At 36.1% G+C, this 25224-nt stretch overlaps 2 protein-coding genes across 19 annotated transcripts in view; one reads left to right on the forward strand and one right to left on the reverse strand.

Moving 5' to 3' along the window:
• Window positions 1–15651, reverse strand: part of LOC127835070 (uncharacterized) — a 322519-nt gene extending 306868 nt beyond the window's left edge. For 13 of the 14 annotated variants that reach the window (XM_052361326.1, XM_052361315.1, XM_052361325.1 and 10 more), the window contains exon 1: window positions 15207–15651. The gene's annotated coding sequence lies outside the window, so the exon portion shown is untranslated. Of the gene's footprint in view, window positions 1–11226; window positions 11529–15206 lie in introns of those variants that run through there. The other variant, XM_052361321.1, reaches the window with a different exon arrangement.
• LOC127835069 (uncharacterized) overlaps window positions 12284–25224 on the forward strand; it is a 191392-nt gene continuing 178451 nt past the window's right edge. For 2 of the 5 annotated variants that reach the window (XM_052361314.1, XM_052361310.1), the window contains exons 1-2: window positions 16684–17231; window positions 22642–22718. The gene's annotated coding sequence lies outside the window, so the exon portion shown is untranslated. Of the gene's footprint in view, window positions 12396–16683; window positions 17232–22641; window positions 22719–25224 lie in introns of those variants that run through there. The other 3 variants (XM_052361313.1, XM_052361311.1, XM_052361312.1) reach the window with 3 other exon arrangements.

Below are 25224 nucleotides of genomic sequence, written 5' to 3' on the forward strand. Positions count from 1 at the left end.
TCTTATTATGTATACAAGTCAACACCACCTTTGGACAAGATAACACGACGGTTTGACATAAAAGGATTGTATTTTGACAAGTCAACATAATATTTAGACAAGATAATACTACGGTTTGACATAATAGGACTGTATTTTGACAAGTCAAGACCACCTTTGAACATGATAACACGACTGTTTGACATAATAAGACTGTATTTTAACAAGTCAGCACCAGATTTGGACAAGATAACACGACGATTTGACATAGTAGAACTGTGTTTTGACAAGTCAACACCGACGGTTTGACATAATAATGTTTTTTTGACAAGTCAACACCACATATTGACAAAAGATCACGACGGTTTGACATAATAAGAAACCTTCTAAAGAAGACAGAAAGAAATGTAACAACGTAAGACAGCTATGGCGTTTCATACGAAATAAAACATAATTAATCATCTTTGTCAAATCTATGTCAATATCAGTTATTTGCATTTTACATATTGACTCGACCACTTCTGGATTCAATACCAGAACCATGAATAATTTAATACCTTAATCGTTACACTACTGATTCGGTCGTTTTCAAATGACAGTTAGTTGCGAACACAAAGTACTTGTCGCTACAAATCAATGCGCGGTATTCCGTCTTTGAAGTGTGAATAAATGTTGTTTCCGACACGCGCGAATGCTTTGATCTTTCCCGCCGGTGTAATAATTACATATTCATTTTTAATAACGCATTAATCATGAGTTTGACGGACCATAGATGTCATTGATACGTCATGATTTATTACCATACGAGAATATTGTATTAATGAATTAGTCACTGGATATTTGTATTGATCAACTATTGTAATGAATTAAACAATGATTGCGACTACAAAATAACGACTACACTTATTTGTATAAATGTACATACATACATACATACATACATACATACATACATACATACATACATACATACATACATACATACATACATACATACATACATACATACATACATACATACATACATACATACATACATACATACATACATACATACATACATACATACATACATACATACATACATACATACATACATACATATATACATACATACATACATGCACACATACATTCGTGGCTAATGCGTAGAGGCAAAACACCAAGCAATCAACTGTTGAGAAACATAATTATTTGATTGAATTTAACGTTAACATTGTTTTTATATGACCGTAAACAGGGTTCAGGATCTCATGACTTTGTGGGGATCACAATTAAACGTTAATGGATGTAAACACAACAGTGGTTGTTTTTTTTTTTTTCAAATAACTTTTTTAAACAGTTTTTCTTAAGAATTTCAACTATTGCATAAAATACATGTGCTGCTTTTGGCAATGCGAAATACATCGGCATTACTTTATTTAATATGCCTGTGTTCTTGTTCAAATATTCGATTAATACTACGCGATTACTTAGTATGCTTCACGCAACGTGAAATGTTATCACCGATTTCAGTCGTATTCAAGGATTGATTCTTGTACCTTAAGACATCGACACAAACTGCAAGAAAAACTGTCTTTTATGCAAATGTATTGCAATAACTTGAGATATTTGCAAAAATAAAGTTCTTAACGGTGTATTTTCATTCTGTCCAGCCCGTGTGTAAATCCCTGAAAACCCATTTGATACTGCACCCTGGTTATTACCGATATAAGTTATAATTAGTGTCGTATAAAATGGCAAAACTGGTTATCTGTCGTTAAAGGAACTGTCAACCGCGATTGACGAAAAAAGAAAAGTTCTAAATTACCGTATTTTTTACAATTATTAGTTTATATTGATTAAAATATCACGACTGGTATATTACATTACTTGAAAAAAGTTGTTAAGTTTTCATATTTCAAATTTTACTGGGTATGTCTACCAGGTAACTACCAGTTAACTATAAATAACGCAAGTAGATTGATCATCATCGTCAGGTGGTAAACCCAGGAATGCAATTGTGCATGCGTCGTGAATTGTATGTATTTTATATATATAATGATCAATCTACTTGCGTTATTTATAGGGTGTATATCGTTATGTTACCTACTTTCGCGATGTACTTTCGATTTCACATCGCGAACTTTTATTACTGAATATACTGAAAATATTAACTTTTTTCAAGTTATGTAATATACCAGTCGTGATGTTTTAATCAATATAAACAAATAATTGTAAAAAAATACGGTATTTTAAAACTTTTCTTTTTTTGTCAATCGCGGTTGACAGTCCCTTTAAGTTTCGCAAAAGTTACACACACACACACACAAATATTGCTAATATTGCAGTACCACAAAACTTCATCAAAGGACGACATGTTTTATGTACAATAATATATCTGGCGGCAATTTTATGTAAACCATGATCAAATAAAATACAATAAAATGCACGAAAGTAATGGTTCCCAACATTTGCCAAAATGCCCCAACTAATTCAGATGTACGTCGGATTACCGCTAATAAATAAAAGTGAAAAGAATTACTTTTTTTTTAATTTCGCCGCATAGTCTACTTTACTCTGCAAACGACATTTCATGAGAATATTGTTCAATTAAGTTATATATATTAAATTCATGTTTGTAATGTCTTTACATTTTAAGACAACGTCTTGTTTTCATTTTAACCCATTTATGCCTAGCGTCTAGAAAAAAGGCCTAGGCAAACAGCGTGATGCGGCGTCTCATCAGGGTCTGCGCTGTTTGCTTAAATGAATTTTTGTAAGAAATATTCTAAATATAGAAATAAATATACTAGACATCCCTAATTTTGGAAATAAATTGATCCAATTTAGTAAGATGGTAGAGTCCACTAGGCATAAATGGGTTAATAATAAGAAACAACAGAGAAAGACAAAAACTGAAATTATGGCAAAAATAAAACGTTTGGCAGAAATGTAACAAAAATAAAAACTGTTTCCACGTATGCTTTGCCATTGTTAATATCGACAATGGAATTACGTATTTTATCTTTATTTTGCTCGCTCGCTCATTTGTTTTAAAGAAAACAAAATCCGTCTTAACATGAGATCAATTTGTTGTGGCCTTATGGTGAAAAGCAACAGATTTGCATGGAGTAAAATGATATTAAAGTGTCCTAGTGTCACCGCCTGAAGTATTTTCCGCAGTGTCAAACATACGACTTAGTATCGCTAATTAAATTAGGAGATAGTAAAAACAGAAATAAAACAGACGGTGCATTTTCAGAAATGTATTCTATTTTGTTCATACCGAAGTTTCTTTACACTATCGTTTTCTGAATACAGTCCTTGTTTTATGTTGGGGCACTCCCTTCATTGAACACTATACGCACAAACGTTTAAACAATAAATATAAAACATAAAATTACATGCCATGGTCTGGAGGATATACATCTATTCAAACTTGGCGGAAATTGTCAACATATTAATTATCTATGTATATATTTTGGCGTTGGCCATCTTTTGATGTAAAATATATCGCCGAAATATGGCAACGTTTCTGTTTACACAGGTGGTTACACAATCATATGTGGGTATATCTCGACTTTTCTTAATATTTATGATTTTATATTTTAAGAATATTCTGTCAGCAACCATTCACCCAGGTGTGAACATCGATAACAGGTCCTGTTTATCATAGGTCTCTGAAGCAGCACGCTATTCAGCGCTTGCAAAGTGATTGTATGGTCTGATATGAGCCCCAATAACAATGCCAATGTCTGGGCCTTGATTGGAGCAAAGCGTGCCAGCTAACGTCTTTAAAAGAGGTCTTTGTGAGGCGATGATCCAGTAAAATTCATTTTACAAGTTGCATTTATCTCTGGCGTTAAGTTGCCAGACATTGGTTAAAACACATCCAGACTTTATGTGTACAAAGATTTTTAAAAGGTGTCTAACGTGTAATGGTGGTCGTAAGATCGTCTTTCAAGATCACAGGTTTCTTCTTTTATCTCATATGCTCTCTTTATGATTTGAGGAACACTTTAATCTAATGACCCACTTTCAGCAGAACAAATCTTAATTGCGTTTAGCATGCAATAACGGTAATTAATTGGTTTGAGCTTACTACGCGTTCGTCTTGCAAACGTGGCATTTGAGTCAGTATTAACCCATTTATGCCTAGTGGACTCTCCTATCCTTCTGAATTGAATCAATTTATTTCCAAAATTAGGGATGTCTAGTATATTTATTTCTATATTTAGAACATTTCTTACAGAAAGTCCTTTAAGCAAACAGCCCAGACCTTGTTGAGACGCCGCATCATGCGGCGTCTCATCTGGGGCTACGCTGTTTGCCAAGGCCCTTTTTCTAGACGCAAGGCATAAATAGGTTAACACTGGTTTGTTTAAAGACTTTTAACATTTTGTATGAAAATTACGAGTAAGGTAATCACAATGAACACAATATTTATTGGTCATATAATAACCATTTTGGATGACGAACTTACAGAACAAAGACTGTTTTGCGTGCGAATTTTCTGCGAACTCACCCACGTTTTTATGATTAGTCTAATATATTGTACGTGCAAATCTGTTTTATACAAAACACCAATGTATTTAAAAGCAATTGAGGTTCATTTTTATGAAATGTTTTTAGAATAAATTTTGCTCCAAAAGTATGTACCACATAAATCAAACAAGCTACGAATGCAGACATCGTTGCACGTCTGCATATAACGTAATTAAACTGCACTAAATAAAATTGGCTACATACACAATGTTTCGTGCGCAATTTATAATATAATATTTAACGTCCATATGGTCGGTGGCGGCAGCTATATAGTCCCAAACTATGTTTTGACGAAAGCTGATTTAATTATTGTTTCATTATTGGATGCGTTCGTTTTATTATTAAATAATACGATTATCTTTGAATAAAATCTAGAAGTATTTACCTTTATAGGAAAACATGCATCGATTTGACAATGCATAATCAAAGTATTGGTCCAGAGTTCTCACAATTAGGATATGGTCATCAGGACTAGCGTTTCGCGCTTGTTTCAAATTGTTTTTGCTTTATTCTGATGCACTAATAATTTATCACATTTCAAATAAATAGACATTTACAATGTCTTGGTTCGTTTTCACCAACAGCATCTTCAATTTAGTAAAACAAGTACTTGATACAAGAAATAACGTTTGTGTTGTTTTTTCATATAGATTATGTGAACTCAAAAAATTGCATGTGATATTTACAAGTTGCAAGGCATTCCAAGTGTAAAACCATCTACCGGTACATAGACATCGTGAATATCAACGTTTTACGAATTAAGGTTCTATGAATAATACATTTCCAGACGCGTAATAGTGAGAATCGTCTCAAGTCATATCATCGGTTGGTGAACGGTGGTCGATTTTCAAAACGGATGACGCAACTGGTTTTTCTTATTATGTATATTCTTTTCTCGTTTCATATACATGCAACATAACGAGCTATTTTAGTTGTATACATGCGCATTATTTTCAAAGTCCATGTGATATGTATGTATCGTAATAGGACACTAGACGGATTATAAATAATCCGCGTACGCCACGAGGCCGCCTAATATTAGCAAGGTTTAATGTTTCATATGATACTTTATTCATTTGTTGGTAAGAATAAATTAACACGTAACTCTTCTGCGATTTACATTCTTGGTATACCTTGTAAGTGATAAGGAACACATTTACATAAGTGTTACATTGACCAAAGCATTCGTCAATGATCCTACTTACATCTTACATCACTATTTGTCTCGGGTTACCATATTTTAAAATGCTTAGATTACGAACTCAGGAATTTCAGTAGATTTTGAAAACCAGGAGTCAAATGGCCCAAGGTCTCAAAATAATGAGGGGTCAAAACAAAAATGAAAATGGTCAAAATACTTAAGTAACTTGAAATATTTCTAAATGCATATTGAAGGTTTTGTAATAGCTAATTTATCATAATAATGAATAAAACATTTTCACAAAAGCGTTCTTATTTTCATAAATAATGATCATTTCTGGTCATTTTTTCAAGTTGGATTGTGGAAAACAAATGTGTCAAAATGATGCAAGGCTAATTTTTTGCAGACATCAAAAGTGAGAAAATTGCAACTTGCTTGCATCAAAATGCAGGATTCTGCTTCAGTTTAAATCACAGGAACTGTTTTTCATATTCGAGTTACATGATCTACATTAAAATGTTCTTTCTCTGGAACCGAGTTTTTTTATATCTGTTTTCACATAGAACCATCAGTAAAGAATCATTTATTGCTTCATTCTTGCCGTTATAGCATACACTTCAAATATATATATAGCACGTAACATATGCATTTAAATTTGATTGATTTTTTTCAATTGTAGAATTTTTAAGTTTCTCATATCACTTCATGATAGAAATGTTCTTCAAACATGCAACATTATATTTTATATAATGTATTTGTTTATATTTACACATGTTTACTCTGGAATAAGAACATAACTGTTTTCATCTTGTTATTTACAACACAATTTAAACTAAGCACACTTCACAAATTAAAACATACGTGTTTACACAATCACAAACAGACTCATATTTGTCTAATGACGCCGGATTATGGATAACTTACGTAAAACTTGTCGACAAAAGTGTTGCAAAGCACACCTTGCACACGAAGAAGTATTTTATTTAAAAATGAATTGCAATATTTGTTTTTCGTGTTGCAAACTTCTGTTCACATATCAAGAGTGATGAGTAAAATTAACTAACGTATGCTATTTAAAATAATAAATATAAACGAATTGAAATATGTGCATTAAAAAGTAAGTGTTACAAAGAAATGCCTCTTTCATACAGATCTTCGTCTATAAACATTCAATGTAGCTATAAAGTTTCATTTTTATAGTGAAACATCTATACCACTGAAGAGAAAAGAATGGAGAAAATCAAGGAAAATAACAAAATTGAGATGCCGAGTAACGATTCTTCTACAATGCCACTTTCCAAAATGATAATGACCGCGCTATGAGAAAACGGGTCTCAATGAATGTGTGAAGAATCGTCCCAGATTAGCCTGTGCAGTTCGCACAGGCTGATTAGAAACGTTACGATTAGAAACGACACTTTCCGTTTAAATGGTAGTTTTCGTTTAAAGAAAGTATAATTTGAGTTTAGGCGAAAGTGTCGTCCCTGATTAGCCCTGATTTCAAAACCACAAGACTAATCTGAGACGACACTTTACGAACATGCAATAAACGCCTTTTTCACAGAGCGCTGTGCATATTCATTTACATATGATTTTCATATTGATGGCTTTTATCGTCTACAGTTTTACTCTTGGCAATCAGGAGGCCGTCACTGACGCCGCCGACCAAAGTAACACATGCGTTTTGCATACTTTGACGTAGACGGCACGAACATTTAGCGGAACGATATTGTTGTATTCAAAATGTTTATTTTTGTTGGCTACCCTATCTAAATATTGCGGTATACCACAAGATAAAAACTTTCACTATTTTGTATCACTTGCGCCACGGGTGTATCATTATCTTGTCCGTTAAGCGTAACATTTCGTTTTCGTAAGCCATATGTGGCATGAATAGTGGTTTGTAATGGTTCGTTTTCGAGTTAAATGCCACGTAAACATGCAAAAAGGTTACGACAAACTATAAGGGGATAACAAACAAAAAAATGCGTTCAAAGATTGAAACAAGCACTTTACCTTCGGTATATAAGCTTCACGTAGATTCGAATATAGATACAAACTTACAACTTGTTAAGAACAACGTTACGGTGTTAATGGTGAAATATATTTTCACTGTTTCAGCGAGATGCATCGTCATATCTGCCACTTTTGGTAATTAATAATCATGTTAAATTCCCGCCACGAGGCGGCGCTAAAATGCGAACGCCTTGGAGACAATATTCCTAGTCGCGTTGTCTGCGGCATTTCAAAAGACATTTAAGACGTTACCGCTGGAAGAACACAAGCATATATGAAAGATTCGCAGCACGGTTTCTTGGCATTTGAAAACAGCCAATTCATACAGGAGCGTCGGGCAAACAAGTTTAATGAATGAAAAAAAATATCGACGAGCACAATGTACAGACAGTTTATGTCATAATATTCAAAAACACTTAGTCACTGCGTTCAATTAAACGCGATTAAAGTAATTGTCGGTTAATCATGACATTACGTAATTAATAACGCATAACAGTCATTACATATGATGTTAACCATGTTTGATTTTAAAACCTTTATGTGTGCTGCTATACAACCTAATAAGGTTTACAAAAACATTTACAGAAACACTTCATTGATTCGCTGATTACTGTAAGTTGTTAATGTCATGATAGCAGTTATGTTCAAGTTAATAAATAACGTTACAACTTACATGGCGGTCGGTAAATATGGATGCACTTTTCCACCAAATGGGCTTATACACATATTTTCGCATTTTTGAAAAATGTCATTACATATGTCTACTAACAAATCTATAAAGTTTTCAATTGTCTTAACTAATTATGAAAGACTAATTATAAAAGCAAGAACACAAGTTGAGAAAAAATATTGCATTGCCCACTGACCAGGTTTCGAACCTGTGACCTCTTAAAGCGAAAGATACCGCGCTAACTCTGAGCCTCGCAGGCGTATTTAGTATTTAAAAGCGAAACATTATAAATGATACAATATTTGTACTGAACGTATATTTCTTATTATCGAGGAAAAGCATTTCAAACGCTTTATTTTTTTTAACAACTTCGAATGAAGATTAATCCATAAACCCATGTATGCCTAGATGACTCTCCCATCTTTCTAAATTGGATCAATTTATTTCCAAAATTAGGGATGTCTGGTATATTTATTTCTATATTTAGAATATTTCTTACAGAAATTCCTTTAAGCAAAGAGCGCAGACCCAGATGAGACACCGCATCATGCGGCGTCTCATCTGGGACGACGCTGTTTGCCAAGGCTTTTTTTTATAGACGCTAGGCATAAATGGGTTAATGGTCCAATATTTTACAGATTTTTTTCGTAGTCATGAGTGTTGTTTCGCTTGTTTTAACATAATGTAAACATTGTGTTTTTTTTATTTATGGCAATTATTTTGAAAATCGTCAATTTACCAAACTCTGAACAATGCCCTTTAACGTTTGAATATGCAATACTCAATCCTTAAACGAATCGCATGCTTTTTACACAACACATATATTGTTTTCTATCTAGATCTTTTATTATTTCTGTCCCGAAGGCTAAACCTTGAACAGTTCAGCTACTTTAATGTGGCATACAATACAAACGAAAAAATGACAGCTTGTTAAAACGCATGTTCATACTTTTGTAGTTTATTTTTAAGCCACTGTTTTAGAGAAATTGCATGCATGTTAAAATGCGAGACCGGTACAAGGTCTTCAAAGAAAAGTAGCCACGCGTTTCTGCATCGCTTTTTTAATCAAATGTTATTTCTCTTCTGGTACACGTGTCTAATATATTGAATTAAATATTGCATTGGCTGCAGAACACGGATAGCTTTGACTCATGTTCCGTCTTGACAGATATTGCAAAACATTAAGTAATACGCGTTATTGTGTGGTATACAGAATTGACGAAAATATCGCATTGACGGATATATTGAAGTGACTGATATTTTCCATTAAAGAACACTTTAACGTAACAGGGGTGGTCTAAACTTACTGGAATCACCGTAATCATTGGATTCTCAAACCAGATTCTTAAGACAATGTCTATATCGTGCGAATACACTTTAGCCGCGCTCTGCGAAAAGAAGGTTAAGTGCATGTGCGTAAAGTGTCCTTCCAGATTATCCTGTGCAGTCCGCACAGGCTTATCAGGGACGACACTTTTCGCTTTTCTTGCATTTTTTATTTCAAGGAAGACTCTTGCTCACGAAAATTCAGTGAACGCGAAAATTGTCGTCCCTGATTAGCCTGTTCCGACTGCACAGGCTAATATGGGAGGACATTTTTACGCAAATGCATGAAACCTCATGTTCGTAGAGCGTGGCTCATTTTTATATCAATGATAATAGGCACAGTCGATTCAAAGTCTAATTTATTCATGTTAAATTTGTATTTTTATTATACTGTAACCGCTGACATCGTCGTTATCATTGATTGTAAATGAATCTCTACATGGATGACAAATTAATAAAATGGTCACAACCGCCCGTGTTCTAAAGGCCATTAATTTTAAAGAATGACTCGCGATGTATTTCACACGCACGCACCTAAAACCATTGATGGTTAACACACAATAGTTTAACAGCATTATCTCATTTAAAGGGCGGACATGAAACTATTTCTCTACAGTATCTTAGATAAAAGATATAACACTTGTGTAAATAGTAGCAGTAGTAGTAGAAGTAGTAGTAGTAGTAGTAGTAGTAGTAGTAGTAGTAGTAGTAGTAGTAGTAGTAGTAGTAGTAGTAGTAGTAGTAGTAGTAGTAGTAGTTGTAGAAGCAGTAGAAGTAGTAGTAGTAGTAGTAGTAGTAGTAGTAGTAGTAGTAGTAGTAGTAGTAGTAGTAGAAGTAGTAGTAGTAGTAGTAGTAGTAGTAGTAGTAGTAGTAGTAGTAGTAGTAGAAGCAGTAGTAGTAGTTGTAGTAGTATTAGTAGTAGTAGTAGTAGTAGTAGTAGTAGTAGTAGTAGTAGTAGTAGTAGTAGTAGTAGTAGTAGTAGTAGTAGTAGTTGTAGTAGTAGTAGTAGTTGTTGTAGAAGCAGTAGAAGTAGTAGTAGTAGTAGTAGTAGTTGCTGTTGTTGTTGTTGTTGTTGATGATGATGATGATGTTGTAGTAGTAGTTGTAGTGGTACTAGAAGTTGATGTAGAAGTAGTAGTAGTAGTAGTAGTAGTAGTTGTAGTAGTAGTAGTAGTAGTAGTAGTAGTAGTAGTAGTAGTAGTAGTAGTAGTTGTAGTAGTAGTAGTAGTGGTAGTAGTAGTAGTAGTAGTAGTAGTAGTAGTAGTAGTAGTATTAGCAGTAGAAGTAGTAGTTGAAGTAGTAGCTGATGTTGTCGTTGTTGTTGTAGCAGTTGTAGTAGTGGTTGTGGTGTTTGTGGTAGTCACGTTTTAGCATTAGTATCATTACTGTTCTATACATAATGTTTCCATGATATTAATGCAATGTCATGTTCATTAAAACACGTTGATTAATCGCTATGTTAATTATTAAGTGAAATTATGTACAACATGTGTTAATCTATATAATTTCACGTCAAAAATAGATACATGGTTTGAAATACTAATTTATCTAGCAAGAAAACACTTACCAAAATAAATTCTCAGCGCACATCTACTGTTGACATGTGATTACCTAAGAGAATAGCATTTATTCTTCTAAAATCCAAGAAAAAAACTGCTTACACATTAAGTTGTACGATGTGTTGAGTTATAGCACATTGGGCGGAAATTCGTATTTGATAACCGACATAAAATTAATCCTTAATCTTTCGTTTGAAAACAAATTTGCATAGATTAATTTTTTCTTTCAATATTTCTGAATGATGTTTAAACGTCAGGGAGCGGTGAAAACACTACAGAAAGAACAAATTCGCGTTTTATTTGACTTGTAATCCAACGTGAATGAAAAATTTCACATTCCTATTCCACCGCACGAAACTCTGTTTAAGCTATCGTGAAACGGACACCACTTGCGGATATGATATTATTTACACAAAACTATAATTGATCTTCAAATAAACATATTTTTGCGTGCGTTTCGATCATAAAACGCACATGCAATCCTACAGCCTACAACACGCACAGGTTTCGGTTTGCCTAATTTAAATTCATTTCACGATTAAAGTTTTCAAGCGCTTTGTACATGCCCTGTATGGGGCTTAAACATGAACGTTAATGTCTGATTACGGACAGCGTTATTTGTATTAAAACTTAGCCAGATTTGGTTTACATTTAACATTAGTGTTAAACCTGTACGTTTAAGATATCGATGATATATTTTGATATTAAGCCGAATACAGCCTTGTGTTTTCTTACGCGACTTTAACAGGCTTTGTACTCGATCTGTTAAGACAAAAATCAATGGGTTTAAAATAAAAACCTTGCTGAATTTTGGATGCGAACGTTAAGTAAATACAATTGTAAGTTAAATGAAGCGACGGAGATTGCTAGTCAAACAGAGTTGAATTAAAAGACTCGACACTGTGTTTCCAGATTGTTAATCAAGTTTAGTCTGAATGGCAAATTGATAAAATTAACTGAGTACGATTGAGACGTTATTTTAAAACTTACGACTTCCGTCGCAATTTTACATGACTTCGCGAGGATAGATTTAAAGGAGCGGAAACGTGGAGTTTTATGAATATTTGAACAACACATCTCGGAGGTTGCCTGGATCAGTGTGAAATCATTGAGGGGCTCTGTCGGTCTAATCTTCAGCTGCATGAAGAGCTCGAGGATTAAATATCTATTGGGCGAGGTAATGGAGTAGTTGTGTGTGTTCGTGTTTGTTTTCTCCTGTCGTAATTTAAGGGAAGTCGCGTGCTGTTACGCCATTCAGATGTATAGCCATTCAGATTGCAAATAAGTATTTTTCTGATTTTTTTATATAACAAGAAATGATAAATTTCATATTAAACTCGTCTGTCAATAGTTCACATAAATTCGCGTGGATGTAGTCGTCTGAAGAGCAAACATGTTAGGACAGTTAACCATGCACAGCTCGTTTTAAAGCTTCACTCTCCAAAAAGCTCGTTCAAAAATTAAACTTCTAAAAAACACAATACATGTGCACATCTTTCGCTCATATGCATTATGTTCAATTTGTTACAAACGATATAGTTTTCAGTGAAATGTAAACCACATGTATCTTTATAAGACCTGTAGCGTTAAGCAGCGAATCAAGGACGCGCTTAGAAACGCATGTATTTGTATGAACACATGGCAGTTATATTCAAGATCACTGATTTCAGCAGCGTCATGCCAAAATGGGTCGTATGCCATATGCAAACTACGCAATCGCACAGTCTGTTCAACTACCATGTGTAGTATAAGGTCGTGTTTTCGTTAACGGACAGGGTAGCTCCTGACCTGACTGCCATGGCCGCCTATGTCACAAGGTAGCTCCTGACCTGACTGCCATGGCCGCCTATGTCACAAGATAGCTCCTGACCTGACTGCCATGACCGCCTATGTCACAAGGTTGCTCCTGACCTGACTGCTATGGCCGCCTATGTCACAAGGTAGCTCCTGACCTGACTGCTATGGCCGCCTATGTCACAAGGTAGCTCCTGACCTGACTGCCATGGCCGCCTATGTCACAAGGTAGCTCCTGACCTGACTGCCATGGTCGCCTATGTCACAAGGTAGCTCCTGACCTGACTGCCATGGCCGCCTATGTCACAAGGTAGCTCCTGACCTGACTGCCATGGCCGCCTAAGTCACAAGGTAGCTCCTGACCTGACTGCCATGGCCGCCTATATCACAAGGTTGCTCCTGACCTGACTGTCATGGCCGCCTATGTCACAAGGTAGCTCCTGACCTGACTGCCATGGCCGCCTATGTCACAAGGTAACTCCTGACCTGACTGCCATGGCCGCCTATGTCACAAGGTAGCTCCTGACCTGACTGCCATGGCCACCTATGTCACAATGAAGCTCCTGACCTGACTGCCATTGCCGCCTATGTCACAAGGTAGCTCCTGACCTGACTGCCATGGCCGCCTATGTCACAAGGTAGCTCCTGACCTGACTGCCATGGCCGCCTATGTCACAAGGTAGCTCCTGACCTGACTGCCATGGCCGCCTATGTCACAAGGTAGCTCCTGACCTGACTGTCGTGGCCGCCTATGTCACAAGGTAGCTCTTGACCTGACTGCCATGGCCGCCTATGTCACAAGGTAGCTCCTGACCTGACTGTCATGGCCGCCTATGTCACAAGGTAGCTCCTGACCTGACTGTCATGGCCGCCTATGTCACAAGGTAGCTCCTGACCTGACTGCCATGGCCGCCTATGTCACAAGGTAGCTCCTGACCTGACTGCTATGGCCGCCTATGTCACAAGATAGCTCCTTACCTGACTGCCATGGCCGCCTATGTCACAAGGTAGCTCTTGACCTGACTGCCATGGCCACCTATGTTACAGGGTAGCTCTTGACCTGACTGCCATGGCCGCCTATGTCACAAGGTAGCTCTTGACCGGACTGCCATGGCCGCCTATGTCACAAGGTAGCTCTTGACCTGACTGCCATGGCCGCCTATGTCACAAGATAGCTCCTGACCTGACTGCCATGGCCGCCTATGTCACAAGATAGCTCCTTACCTGACTGCCATGGCCGCCTATGTCACAAGGTAGTTCCTGGCCTGACTGCCATGGCCGCCTATGTCACAAGGTAGTTCCTGGCCTGACTGCCATGGCCGCCTATGTCACAAGGTAGTTCCTGACCTGACTGCCATGGCCGCCTATGTCACAAGGTAGCTCCTTACCTGACTGCCATGGCCGCCTATGTCACAGGGTAGCTCCTGACCTGACTGCCATGGCCGCCTATGTCACAAGTCCCATTTACGCATAATACGGCTCATTTAACATTAACCAAATATACAGCTGATATAAAGTGTTGTTTGCGTTCTTGTTAAAACTTTTAAAAGATGTAATTGTGAAGATATAACTCCTATTTTAAAGTTCATGGATGAATTGCTTATACGGGCGTGTTTTAATATTTGGAGAGAAAATATTACCGGGATTTTGCGAACGACGCCTATTACTAATGGAATTGATGTCAGACGCACAGTTTGTCATAGAGTTATAAAATAGCAATAAACGGCTCATGTCGGACGGGGTATACGGGGCAGACATTAAAGTATAGTCAGATGAGTTCCTCTTAAATACAAATGTACACATGTTTTCTTCGATTGTAAGAAAATTACCACTAAATATTCACATAAAAATGTTATTATTTCCACAATGTTGGTGTAAAAAGGTACTTACCTCTAACCGATTTATTTTGAAGTAATATAAAGTCTTATTATTTTCGCAACCTTTGTTTGTCTTAAGATGTAGACGAAACAGTTAAATACTCCTGACAGATGGTGATAGAAACGAAACATTATGATTTATGTGCATTAATACAATAATTAACAGAGGCTTCAATTTGAAGTAGTCACAATGATGAATGCGAAACTGTTTGGGAAGTCATTTTAACGCTACAGTGCCTTTCGAATCACGGCTGTCTGCAGACGTATAGTTTACCATGTTGTTTTTAGCGAGATAGACATGACAATGAACATCTTACCTCGTACGTAGATATATCCGATGGATTAAGCCATCTCGTGGCGAGAGATATATCACTTATTGTTACAACACAATCGGATAATAATAAACTGTTTAAGCGCAATTAATGGATAATTGCATCCAATATAATGTAACCTTATACACGTGCGCAAACCGTTGGTTAGTATTGCAATAGCGGCTGAACGACCAGTAAGGGTTTAAACACCAGATTTAAGGCCTAGCCTTAGTCCTTTTTAAAGTAAAGAAGCGTTTAACACGGCCAGTTTAGAATATATAATTTCACGTATCAGCTGAAATTCTGCTATCTTGAGTTGTCGCGGTTTTATGCCTAATCACACGTCATTATCTTCAGCAAGCTTTTCGAAACTGTTTATATTCTATTAAACTGTGTCACTCTATCTATGTACTCGCCAACCGTATTTCACTCACAAGTCAAGATCGCACACGATTAGCTCGCCACTGTTCCCTGATAGTAATTGTAGTAAAATTCAATCTTAAGTCACTATTTCCCCGTTACCGCACGGCGTCTTTTCCTCTGAAGATTATCACTCGTTGTTGTTGTGTTCTTTTAAGCATAATAAATAAAACGCTAAAAAAACGATTCCATGACGCAGTTGAAAAAAAGTGTTTAAACGCGTGGCTGTTTATCCAGTGAATTATCAGCGTTATTACTATAATACGGAAAAGTTTATATTTGGAAATAGGTGGGAGGAGTTACAATCGCTTGTCCTCGTAAGGTAATAGATCGTAGATTTACTTCTAGGTAGCGAGTAAATAATCTAAGAATGTCATCAAAACATATCTGAGTGAACGTTTTCCTCCTGTTCTATGTTTCATGGATATTAAAATTGTCTTAATTTAAAAATATGTTTCAAAATGTATAGAGGATAACACGTTTCCTAGTAAGTTTCTTGTTGTTTTTTATCACACTGTCTAGCTTAAATATCTATTTTATGAAATGTCGGAAACAATCCTTTAAATTAGTTTCTACGCTTTGGAAACGTAAAACCTTACGTCATATGACGTTTCCAACTCTGGCACACGTAAATCACACTACTTATGACACTTTTTACAATTTCTAAGCTAGGAAATCTTCAAAACTCCGCGCATGTGTTATCCGAATTCGGCAAAATCCGATTACTTTTTCGAAGCACTGTAAAATCCTACGTTACTCGAAATGGATCACTTATATCGCGTGGGTTTAATAACTCTGGTAGAATTGCTTAAAGCAAACCTATCACATATCCGGCGGCGGGCACACGTTTAGAACTGTTTTACGCGATCCACTGAACACTTATTATCTCCGCAAAGAACACGACATGGAAAAACTTGCAACTAGTGGACCAATACGGAGCAGTGAATTTCACCTGAGACGCTCAAGATAGCGCGGTTTAAGTGACAGCAAACAGAGATTATGAATATTGCAGCCGTTGAATAGATAGTGCTTCATACGCCATTTGGTTTTCAAAGTATATGCTTTAAATGAGTTTATATAACGAGTTTGTGAAGAAATGTTTGGGTTGGATAACTGTGTGGTGAAATATTTTTTTATGGTAAACAGTGGACAAACGCACGCTGTTATTTTGTGCGCTTTGAATACGTTGCAACATGTACACAGATATCAGTTAAATATTGTAAAACATAGTTGAATAAGATACAGTGTTGGACGATAGGTTTGGATTTAAGACATTTGATATGATAACTGCTATCTGTCAGTAAACTGTCAGTTTTGGTCGCCTTAAATTACTGTTTACATTCGTATTAACACCAGGTAATAACTTAACAATTATGTACTAGTATCTTGCGATATATTTGATAGTCGAGCAAGTTTGACCTAGAAATAAAATATGTAAGGTAGAGAAAATCAGTGTCGCCAACAGTTCTCGTTGAACTTTTCGGATACGCATACATTTCGGACATTGAACTGTGTCGGGATCTTGACGTACCCCTATGCCAAGTTGTTCAGACCGCTACTTCGGGATCATGTGACTGTATAAAGATATGTGTCCCTGCTACGTGGGATAGTGTATGTATTTATTGTCTTATCATCAGCATTGTGTGTCGTAGTTAAGGAAATATTGTGACTGGGGCCACAGCGCCTTGTGAGTTATACGGCACGAATTGCGTTTCTAGAGGGCAGTTTAAGGGCCCAATAAATTGGCTGGTGTCTGATTAGAAAGGGGCTAACCCGAAATATGGTATCGAATTTAGGTAGCGGTTACCGCCCCTGTAAGTTAGCGTCATCTTATACAGTCTTGGTTCTTTTTGTATTTGTTTATCATTAAATGCAAATCAATACAATTTTGTATATAATTGGGACTAATTTAAACATGGCTTTCAGCTTGTAGTGACATTAGGTAAAAAAAATTACTAATTAAAACCATAACAATTATTAAACAAATATTGGATAGGATCCATCATCACGTAGTTTGTAATGATGCTATAGAGTCATTGCGCGGATGTTGCTACGGTAGTCATTGAGAAAGCGTGGTTTAACATTGAAAGGGATGTCGGTTAGCAAGATTGATTGCATTGTAGAAGCAACCTCAATGGAGCGATATGGCTGTTTCCGAGCATAGCCCCGTCATATCTCTGTCACCATTATAAAACGCCTAATAAAGTTCTATTACATGATTGTTATTTAGAGTCATTATTTTTATATTTGTTACATATTGTGTATTGTTTAACCAATCATCAAACACTTTCATTTAGATATACATGTAGAACCAAACAAACAAGTATTTGAATTAGAAAACAACTTTTAAAGATTCAAACAATTTGAGCCTCGGTTTGGAAAAAAACTGGCCTTAATGCATGTGCGAACAGTGTCATCCCAGATGAGCCTGTGCAGTCTGCACAGGCTTACACGAGACGATGTATTCCGCTTTTATGGTTTTTTATCGTTTGCTCGTTTAAGAAAGTATTTTCTTAGAGAAATCAGGTCAGACTGAAAGTGTCGTCGCTGATTAACCTGTGCGGACGACACAGACTAATCTTGGGCGACAATAACGGTTAAGCATTAAGCCCCGTTTTCCCAGAGCGACGCATATTCGTGGCGTATCTGCTTCGCTCCTTTGAATCCATTTGCCTTGGGTGTTGGGGCGGGGATTTTTCTGGATTCAGTCCCGTCCCATCAAATGCCGGTCGCCATTTCCAACCACGTTTCGATGATGGTTTCAAACATAACAACACTTACATATTTGTTTGTGAAACATATAACATGACCATTAATGTAGTAAATTGCGTGTATTTTGTTTTAATTAGAACTATAGAACTAACAGTAAGTCCATACTGATCGGAAAGGCTTATAATTTAGCTTCGCCTAGGAAAACGTGGGGTCGAAACTTAAACTTCTGCTGCAGCAGAAAAATCCTGCTTGACCAGCATTTATTCTTAGAATAAGCCATTGAACTCGTCAGCCAATCAAATTTGAGCTTACAAACGGACGACATAAGCTACCTCTACGGAAATGAAATAGAGCCTGACAATAACTTTAGAAATACAAAGATCACTCATGAAATGTACATGAACAAAATACATAGCATAGTGACAGCATACAGAATAATATGTCACAAGGATAGGAATGAAAGCTTTGAGCTTATTGCAATTGCAACCTTCTGACCATTGCGTATAGATGTTGCTGAAGGTCGTTGAAATTTAACTTTTAGGTATATTGGGAAAATATTCAATCTTTGTCAGATGCAATTGAATTTTCGTCATAAGTTAGAGGACTTTCGTCTAAAGCACTGAGGAAAGTTTGCGATTGAGCAGATGAAAATAATTATAAGTATTGTAAATATTTGAGATGCATTTTTCAAAAGGACAGTAGTAATATAACAAGAGTTCTGATTGGCTGATGCCATAATCTAAAAATAAATACTGGTCGAGCAGGATTTTTCTGCTGCAGGGCAAGAATTTGCAGCATTTCTTTCTGCTGCAGAAGAAGTTAATATTTCGACCCTTTGGTGCGCAATACACGTGCACGAACGTAAAGTGTCTTTCCAAATAAGCATGTATTAGTCCACACAGGCTCGACAGGGACGACACTTTCCGCATGAACTGGATTCGGATAAGAAGGGACTTCATTTAAACGAAAAAATACCATACAAGCGGATGGTGTCGTCACTGATTAGCCTGTGCGGACGGTAGGGTCTTTTCTAGGACGATACCTGCGCTCATACATATAGCCCCGTTTTTTTCCAGAGGGAGATAAATTTTAATTGATATTTAAGTGGTAATTTTAGAGAGGTCACCGCTGCTTGGTGTCTGGTGCATGGAGTTTGGACCCATGTGTTGGATCCACTACTGACATAACCAGAATGCAGGCAATCCGAAAGAGTTCATGAATCGTATATCTTAAAATACATCATAATACGATGTTGATGGTCATTTTCTTTACACTTTGGGTTCTAGTATTGTTCAATATTAGAGTCGTGTTCTAAGAAAACTGGGCTTAATGCATGTGCGTACAGGGTCGTCCCAGATTAGCCTGTTCAATCCGCACAGGCTAATCAGGGACGACACTTTTCGCTTTTATGACATTTTTCGTTTAAATGGAGTCTCTTCTTAGCAAAAATCCAATTTAGGCGGAAAGTAACGTCCCTGATTAGCCTGTGCAGACTGCACAGGCTAATCTGGGACGACACTTTACGCACATGGATTAAGCCAAGTTTTCTCAGAACGCGACTCAAATTTAAAACTTTAATATTAGCAATTTTGAATGCGGCATTATAAGAAATAAAAATTACTTGACGATTATTATTGATCCTAAATTAAGATAAGTTGAGCCACGCTCTGGGAAAACGGTGTTTAATGCATGTGCGTTAAGTGTCGTCCCAAATGAGCCGGTGCAAGGCTTATCAAACATGACACTTTATTATGTTTTTTTTTCGTTTGAAAAACAATAGGTTATTCTTAGCTATACATCCAGTTTTCGGCGTTCAGTGTCGTCCCTGATTAGTATGTGCGGAGTGCGTTGGCTAATATGGGACGACATTTACGCTCATGAATTAAGCCCGGTTTTTGCCTCATTTAAAAGCTCTTTGGGTTTGTTATGCTTGACATGTAGCCCATGGCGTCCACAACATTAAAATCCGATTACGCTCTGACCGACCAATCTGGACTTTCGATAGGACATTTTAAAGTCCATTTTTCATTCCATATCAGGGCAAAATTGCGAGATAGTAGAGAGTTGCTATCTCTAAACCATTTAGGCTTTATCAAAAAACGCAGATGTTAGCAAATATAGCGTAACCCAGTCTATCTCCGAATAAAATATGCGGAGTCATTGTATTTATGTAAGGTTTGAATCGTATCCAAAACAGTGAGTCAGTGTGATGCTAAATCAAAATGTATTGACATGTTTTAATTAAAAATTAATTAGAGTCACACCTGGTTACGCGCAGACTGCCTGTCCCGTAGTCTACGGTTAAGAGTAAAATGTTTAGAGTTCACGCGACTCAAAGGGCAGCAATGTTTTCATTTGACTGCACACTTTTATAGTATTTGAATTGAAGCCATCACGTCTAACGCAAAACTGTGTTTTAACTGAAACTATTTAATATAAGTTATTTCTGTTCGGAAATCAATAAAAAATTACGATAATGCTGCTGATGATTATACTGATGTTGATGCCGCAGCAGATTATGATAATCTGATAACTATATTTTGATGATGATAGATATGATGTTGCTGATAGTGTTAAACTTGTTTATATGCTTCTGCTTCTGATGATGATGATGAGGAGGAGGAGGAGGAGGAGGATGATGATGATGATGATGATGATGATGATGATGATGATGATGATGATGATGATGATGATGATGATGATGATGATGATGATGACGACGACGACGACGACGATGATGGTGGTGGTGGTGATGATGATGATGATGATGATGATGATGATGATGATGATGATGATGATGATGATGATGATGATGATGATGATGATCATCATCATCATCATCATCATCATCATCATCATCATCATCATCATCATCATCATCATCATCATCATGAAAAAAAAATAAATGATTATGATAATAATCATAATTATAATTGTAATAATAATTGATAAAACCATCAACATCATCATCGCCCAAAAAAAAAATCATCATCAACAACACACTGTCAATCACTTGCTTGCACATCTCCTGAATTCCATACACCTACGTATTGGGCTCAAACAAAGCAGATTCAACTCATGCCATCTGTCATTACATAACGAATTGAAAAGTCACATAAAAAAGAAATATTTAGAGAAAGATTGTTTATCGACCAATAGACAACGATGTGTGGCTCATAATGTGTAGGAATTCGACGAATGGTTCATTATTGCATGAGAATGGCACACGGTTGTTTATTGACCGATTAATAATTTTAATGCGAAAGATATTGTGAGACAAAGATGATTTGATAACTGTTTGTGCACTTTTAATACAAACATTGTGCTAATCACTGCCCAGGGTAGGGACGTGTTTCTGTGTTGTTGATAAGTACTCATACAACTTGAATTTTGTTAACATGAAGATCGTGAAGATCAGCGAGTTCCAAATGTCAGACTTTTGGCTGCACTTGTGAACTTATTCCATCTTCGTGAATAGGCGTGTATATAGTTTTCTTAATTAACATAAATGAAGTAGCCCCCCTTTCAATATTTTTGGTAAATGATTTAAAAGTAAATGTCATGATTCTGATGCTTAAAAGTCGCATGCTTGTCAGGTGCGATTCGTTAAATAACTTATTTTCAAGTTGACAGGGTTCATGTCACTGGACTTATAGCAAAGATATATTGTTTGTTACGAAGGAAAACTCTGCAGAAAAAAATGGTACTCAGTATGTAATTTTGATTCAAAAGATTTCTTGCTTGACTATTTTACTTCGATATTTGCAAACGTATGACCGTCTTTTCATAATTGTTCGTGTATATTATCAATCGTACGGCGATCGTTTGATAAAGTGCTGGCATATATGCAGACGTATTACCATTGTTTGATTATTGTTTTTGTGTAATAGACGTATTGCCATCGTTTGATTATTGTTCTTGTGTATTTATAGACGTATTGCCATCGATTGATCGATGTTCTTGTGTATTTATAGACGTATTACCATCGTTTGATTATGGTTCTTGTGTATTTTAAGACGTATTGCCATCATTTGATTATTGTTCTTGTGTATTTATAGACGTATTGCCATCAATTGATCACTGTTTTTGTGTATTTATAGACGTATTGCCATCGTTTGATTATTGTTCTTGTGTATTTATAGACGTATTGACATCGTTTGATTATTGTTCTTGTGTATTTATAGACGTATTGCACTCGTTTGATTATTGTTCTTGTGTATGTATAGAAGTATTACCGTGTTTAATTATTGTTCTTGTGTATTTATAGACGTATGACCATCGTTTGATAATTGTTCTTTAATGTTTTCAGATGTAAGCTAGCTCGTCCTTCATGGAGCCATTCACACCGGGTTTATCTGCATATGATCAAAGATAATCCAAGTAAAGGTATTTAAAATATACGAACTATAAATGTATTTTTGTCTTTTTTGTGACACAATAGTTACGTAGGGAATTTAAGTAAACCATGTATACTATACCTTTTTAATTTGACGAATTGGAGAATCATTAAGGTGGATGCTTTGTATACAATAACATTTTCAATTATATCACAATTAGCACATGCTTTCGATTGTGTTTTTTTTTATATAATTTTGCATTTGCTTTAAGAAATATAAAAAAAATCTCAAAACTGTCGACTTTAAAAAAAAAGAGAAAAAAATGGTTTCACCAGATTGGTGACAAAAATGTACCGAAAACGACATGGGCATAAAGTGAGACGCCTCTGGCATTTGAGATAAAACTTAAATGACGAAAACCTTGCAGCACTCCAACTGAGTGGATTGGTCTCACATTTACATGATATCTACCTTGCACTCCAACTGAGTGGATTGGTCTCACATGAAAACCATGCAGCACTCCAACTGAGTGGATTGGAAACCTTGCACTCCAACTGAGTGGATTGAAAACCTTGCACTCCAACTGAGTGGATTGGTCTCACATACCTTGCACTCCAACTGAGTGGATTGGTCTCACATTTACATGATATATACTCTTGTGATATGACAAAACAATGAGATTATAGGAGAAGAAAATCCGCAGACTTATCTCAAGTATCCGATCCGACATTTCTTGTACCCATAAACATTTATTTTTGTAATATCTTATCGCTTTGATAGCATGGTTTGTTCACCCAAAAAAGATTTTTTTTTAAAGATCCTCCATCATCAGTACGAAAGATACATATAGAACAACGACAAAAACGTCACTATAACAAGAATACAATGTAACTATATTGACATAACCATTCCAACAGCATTAACAACATAACAACTCCAAAAATACAAACAACAACAATAACAACTACTACTACTACAACTACTACTACTACTACTACTACTACAACAACAACAACTACTACTACTACTACTACTACTACTACTACTACTACTACTACTACTACTACTACTACTACTACTACTACTACTACTACTACTACTACTACTACTACTACTACTACTACTACTACTACTACTACTACTAGTACTACTACTACTACTACTACTACTATTACTACTACTACTACTACTACTACTACTACTACTACTACTACTACTACTACTACTACTACTACTACTACTACTACTACTACAACTACTACAACTACTACTACTACTACTTCTACTACTACTACTACTACTACTACTACTACTACTACTACTACTACTACTACTACTACTACTACTATTACTACTACAACTGCTATTACAACTACTACTACTACTACTACTACTACTACTACTACTACTACTACTACTACTACTACTACTACTACTACTACTACTACTACTACTACTACTACAACAACAACTGCTACTACTACTACTGCTGATGCTGCTTTTGCTACTACCACGACCCATCATCACCCACCACTGGATCTCGAAATTTCATGAGCGTACAGTAATACGGAATAATCATTTGACTTACTTTGTTGCCAGCCTACATATATTCACAAAGAAATAATACTTTGGCAGTAAGATAAAAATAGGCCATGCTCTGTGAAAAAGGGGTTTAATGCATTTGCGTAAAGTGTCGTTCCAGATTAGCCTGTGAAGTCCACACAGGCTAATCAGGGACGACACTTCCGCCTTAACTAGATTTTTGCTAAGAAGAGTCTTTCTTTAAACAGAAAATATCCTAATAGCGGAAAGTGTCGTCCCTGATTAGCCTGTGCAGACCGCCTGGGATGACACGTTACGCAAATGCATTAAATCCTCTTTTAACAGAGAACGGCCCAAATGATCATCGTAACATCGGTCATATTCAAAAACATTTGGCAACAAACAACTGGATTGTGAAGGAGATATGTCATAAGTTAAAAAATAACATGATGAATATGTAACTTTTGTATAATATGTAATTGTTGCGAAAACGTGATTTATTCGAAGTAATACGTGATCACAAACTTGATAATTTCATGGTGAGAACATTATTGAATTTATTTTTCTGTTTTATTCAATTAAGTCTTTCAAGTGTCAATTTTAGGACTTTGTCTGCAGTGAAAGGAAAAAAGTTTCCCGCGAGACATATATTCTGAAAATCATCCCTCCCAAAGGTTAATGAAGCCATTCGCTTGAAGCGCTAAATAATTTACTAGCGCATAACGAACACTAAAAGACGAAACTCGCCCATAAAGTAATTAGTACGTGCGGGCAAGTTGGCATACTTATCACCAAGGCGGGATCTCTAAAAGAATGAAATATTTAGTGCACTCAGACATCAGATTCTTGTCTTAGGCGACACATGTTTTTTTTTAATCAACGCATGCCCAAATTGGTTCCATTTATTGCCCATAATTATGTCGAGCCATGTATTTAGATTAAAGAAAAACTAAAAATCGAAAAAATGCATTTCATTATGTTCAGCCGAACCTTTAATACATGTTTGCGTTTTT

This window comes from Dreissena polymorpha, chromosome 6, assembly GCF_020536995.1.
Source record: "Dreissena polymorpha isolate Duluth1 chromosome 6, UMN_Dpol_1.0, whole genome shotgun sequence".
Classification (NCBI taxonomy): Eukaryota; Metazoa; Mollusca; class Bivalvia; order Myida; family Dreissenidae; genus Dreissena; species Dreissena polymorpha.